The 5,170-nt window shown below is 44.9% G+C and overlaps 1 pseudogene; it reads left to right on the forward strand.

Moving 5' to 3' along the window:
- The first annotated feature begins 2,127 nt into the window (after positions 1-2,127).
- LOC123139526 (heat shock cognate 70 kDa protein-like) lies at positions 2,128-4,426 on the forward strand (annotated as a pseudogene).
- Positions 4,427-5,170: the final 744 nt, after the last annotated feature.

A 5,170-nucleotide genomic window follows, 5' to 3' on the forward strand; every position in this document is an offset into this window, starting at 1 on the left:
CTGCCCACCATGCCAAGTATACTGCCATCACTATCTAACATTTTTTTTGTACAGGTGTGAAATATGAAGAATATTTTGGTGAAGAATATTTTGCCATACTTGCCGATGAATCTAGTGATGTGTACCAACGGAAAGAATTGGCTCTTTGCTTGCGGTATGTTGAGAAAATTGGATGGCCGGTTGAGAGATTTCTTGGAATTGTCCATGTTGAGGACACTACCTCTCTGACACTTAAAAAGGCATTGAGAAACTATTGATGGAAAATTCTTTGAGTTTTTCTATGGTTCGTGGACAGGGATACGACGGGGCCACCAACATGAAGGGTAAGGCTAATGGTTTGAAGAAATTAATTATGGATGAGTCTTCTTCTGCTTATTATGTCCATTGCTTTGTCCATCAACTTCAGTTAACTCTAGTTGCTGTTGCTAAAGAGAATGGTGACTGCTTTTCATTCTTTCAACAACTTTCATATTTTTTGAATGTCCTGGGTTTGTCTTGCAAAAAGATACAAATGTTTCGAGAAGCTCAAGCTGATTATCTTATTGAAGCATTGCAGTTAGATGAAATTGAAACCGGCAAAGGGCAAAACCAGGAGATGGGTTTGGGAAGACCATGTGAAACTCGTTGGGGATCCCACTCTAAAACCGTGTCACATGTTCTTTCTTTGTACCCTTCAATCCAGAAAGTTCTCAAAAGGATTGGAAAAGAGTATAACAGTGCTGAGGGTATTGGAGCTCAAACTATATTGAGATCATTTGAGTCATTTGAGTTTGTTTTCATGTTGCACTTGACGGAAGAACTATTTGGGTACATAGATGGCTTGAGCCAAGCTTTGCAAAGGAGGGATCAAGATATTGTGAATGCTATTGATCTAATTTCTCTCACTAAGCAACATTTGTTGAACCTGCGAGAAGATAGTGGGTGGGATTTATTTCTAGAAAATGTCAAGTCTTTTTGTCTGAAGCATAGATCAAAGTGCCCGACATGGATGGATTCTATAAGTCAGCTCTGCGATCTAATAAGTTCTTCAAGAAAGTTAAGAATCTCCATCGCTTTCGTATTGATATGTTTTTGGGTCTCATTGATAGGCAACTCCAAGAGCTCAACAATAGGTTTGATGAGGTAAACACCGAATTACTTGTCTGTATGGCATCATTCAATCCTGTTGATTCATTTGCTGCTTATGATCAAGAGAAGTTGGTCAAGCTTGCCCACTTTTATCCTAAGGATATCTCAAAGACGGAAATATTGAAACTTCCTTATGAATTGTCAATGTTTATTGCTGATATGTGTAGAGATGAAAGATTTAGAAAGGTGAAGAATATTGCCCAACTTTCCGCCAAGCTTGTTGAGACAAAGAAGAGCATATCATATGCCATTGTTTACAAGCTTCTCAAGTTGGTCTTAATTCTGCCGGTGGCGACTGCTAGTGTTGAGAGGGTCTTCTCTTCGATGAATTATGTGAAGAATAAGTTAAGAGCCAAAATGGGGGAGCAATATTTGAATGATTGCTTGGTTACTTTTCTTGAGCGTAAATTCTTCATGCAAGTAAAGGAAGACACCATCATTTCTCGCTTCCAAAAGGGTGATCGTAGAGTTAAATTTTGATTCTCCTTGCTGCAATGTAACTGAATTATTGGATACAGTGTTGCTATAAGTAATAATTTATAGTTTCGCTATTATTATTATGAACTTTTCTATTTCTTACAATGTCGTGAAGCAAAACTTTTTACCACGCATACCCATGTCGGAAATCCTGGCTCCGCCACTGGTCGTACCGTAAGGTCTAAATGCCCAACTAATCTAGATTGGAATACCCATACCAAATGTTGATTGACATGGACCAAAATAACCTTTTGAACTTCGTATGGTTGCTGGTTGGTACCAGGATATATTGAAGCAAGCCTTTAAATGCAAATACAAAGCGACGAAACCAGCGAACCTGACCCTTGAGATTATCTAACCTGTTTGTTTTCACACTGCGCAGACAACGCCACGCCCGCTCGCCTTCCTCTACCTTATAAATTCCCTGCGCCGCATTGGCTTCCCAATCAGATCGCGCTCCCCTTTCTCAGTGCTGCTTCTACACTCTTCATTCCGCTGCTTCTACAGCTCTACCTCGTGGGGATGGGGGGCATGGAGTGCGACGAGGGACCGGCGATCGGCATCGACCTCGGGACGACCTACTCCTGCGTGGCCGTGTGGCGGCAGTCGCACAACCGAGTGGAGATTATCCCCAACGACCAGGGCAACCTCACCATGCCCTCCTGCGTTGGCTTCACCGAGGCTTGGAGGCTCATCGGCGACGCGGCTATGAACCAGGCCGCCATGAACCCCGTCAACACCGTCTTTGGTAAGGACCGTACCACAGACATCTTCCGCTAACTACTCCTGCATGCATGGTTACTGGTTTTGTTTACTTATTGTCATCCTAGAATCTTCTTTTCTTCCACTAACCGAGTCGCTGTTAGATCTGTGAATTGTTTTTGGCTTTCTTGTATGATGAGTATCCTCATTTTCTATGCGATAAGTTTGTTTATTCTTCAACGAATTGTCTGAATTAGTTTCTTCTCCCAACATGATAATGAAATTCTTCTCCAAAAAATAAGAATAAATTCTAGTTTTATTGTTGAGCAAGTACATTTCTTCAGTTTCCCTGAAAGCATACCTGTGCAACTTCTTATCATCGAATGTGTGCATGCTAAGCAGGTTTGGCACATTGAAGAAAGTATTTTTGTTTTAAGTTGGAGAACACATTGGAGCAGTGTACATAGAAAATGAATGGGCAGTGTCTGTATGTGATTTGTACCATATAGTGTTTAGAAGAGGTCCTGCCCTAAGGGACATTAGTCCAAACACATACGAACAAACTTTTCAAATAAGGCGCTATTGCACGCGCCTGTTTTGAGAAATCTTGAGCAAACAATCCACGTGACTAATCCACAATGAATCTTTCTTCTATTCAGATGTGAAGCGCCTTATTGGCCGGAAATTCAGCGACAAGTCAGTGCAGGGAGATATCAAGATGTGGCCTTTCAAAGTTATCTCAGGTCCTTGTGACCGGCCGATGATCGTGGTGCAGTAGAGGAACGAGGAGAAGCAGTTTGAGGCCGAGGAGGTCTCAGCCATGTTGCTTGGCAAGATTCGGGAGACAGCTGAGGCCTACCTCGGTAGGAAGGTGCAGAATGCGGTGATTACTGTCCCGGTCTACTTCAACGACTCCCAGCGCCAAGCCACCATTGACGCCGGGGCCATCGCTGGCCTCAACGTCATGCGCATCATCAACGAGCCCTCCGCTGCAGCCATCGCCTATGGCTTTGGCAAGATGTCCGACAGCGATAAAGTGGAGACTGTTCTCGTGTTTGATCTTGGTGGCGGGACCTTGGATGTCTCCGTTGTCAAAGTTGATCCGGGTGCCGACATTGACATGGGCGTCTTTGAGGTCAAGGGTACGTCTGGTAACACCAACCTTGGCGGGGAGGATTTTAACAACCTCATGGTGAAGCACTTCGTGCGAGAGTTTCTTAAGAAGTACAAGAAGAACGACACCAGGGAAAACCCAAAGGCGCTTCGGCGGCTCAGGGCGGCCTGCGAGAAGGCCAAGAGGGTGCTGTCCACCACGACTCAAGCAACCGTTGAGATCGACTCGCTTCACGATGGCATCGACTTCTACGGTGCCATCACTCGCGCAAAGTTCGAGGAGCTCAACATGGACTTCTTCCGCAAGTGCATTGTGCATGTGGATAAGTGCCTCAGCCTCGCCAAGATGGAGAAGTCTCAGATCCACGACGTCGTGCTCGTGGGTGGCTCCAGCCGGATCCCAAAAGTCCGGGAGCTACTCAAGGATTTCTTCCAAGGGAAAGAGCTCTGCACGAAAATCAACCCTGACGAGGCCGTCGCCTATGGTGCCGCCGTACAAGCCGCGATCCTCAGCGGTGAAGCTAATGAGGAAGTGCGGGATGTGCTCCTGCTCGACGTCACGCCGCTCTCGCTTGGGGTGGAGACGGAAGGTGGTGAGATGAGCGTGGTGATCTCTAGGAACACCACCATCCCGGTCAAGAAGGAGAAGGTTTATACCACTTGCCACGACAACCAGACAAGGATACTCTTTCAGGTGTACGAGGGCGAGGGGTCGGAGACCGTGGACAACAACCTCCTCGGCAAGTTCACTCTCCGTGGCATCCCCCGAGCTCCCAGGGCCGTGCCAAAGGTCAATGTCACCTTTGAAATCAATCCCGACTGTATTCTGAAGGTAACGGCGGTGGACATGAGTACGGGAAACACTAACAACATCACTATCACAAGAGATCAGGGGCGGCTCAGCGCGGAGGAGATCGAGCGGATGGTGCGTGACGCCAACAAATACAATTCAGAGGACAAGAAGGAAATGGAGAAAAACGGCGACACAGAATTGTTTGAAATCTAAATGGGTGCTTTAGTGATGCTGCAATTTCCGGCATGGGCTTATGGATGTTATGAGCCTCCTCGCCTAGTTTAAGTTTTTCCCTTTTGAATTATGGTCTAATCTGTCATGGCTAGTGTGATTGAAAAAAAACAGTGTCCTCTTTGTTTGACTACTTTCAGTAATGTATGATTAAATGGAGTTGTTGAAACGTGCACCTGAACGTGACATTTTTTTAGAAAAGGAGGATGACCCCCTTTTCGAAAAAAAAATCATATTTATGCAGACGTTGCTAAATAAATTTTTTTCGTACGCAATAGGAAAAACAGGAACTGCCAGTATGAAAAATACCTAAACAGGTGACATATATGCAGTATATCAAAAAGCATGGCTAGAGTTCTTTTGTTATTAAAATGCTCCCTCTTTTGAGTTTAATAGCAGTCTTGGACAAAATCCTGGATCGCTACACCAATCACTAAAGTTGAGCGCCGGATGGCTTCAAAGATCCGGTTGATGGTGATAAACTGATGACGCACACAGTCAGCTTTCTGATCAGGACAAAGCTTACACGTATCCCGGGCCAATTGTGCTGACCAGAAAGGCAAAAGAAATGAAAACCCACCCTATTAGACTTCCTACACAGAAGCACTGACACTTCAAACACACACACACACACACACACACACACACACACACACACAATGTATAGAACAGTTTGTAGACTCAAGACCTGTATTATAGGCGTGCTAATGATTGAAGTGCCAGAAC

This window comes from Triticum aestivum, chromosome 6B, assembly GCF_018294505.1.
Source record: "Triticum aestivum cultivar Chinese Spring chromosome 6B, IWGSC CS RefSeq v2.1, whole genome shotgun sequence".
NCBI classification, from domain to species: domain Eukaryota; kingdom Viridiplantae; phylum Streptophyta; class Magnoliopsida; order Poales; family Poaceae; genus Triticum; species Triticum aestivum.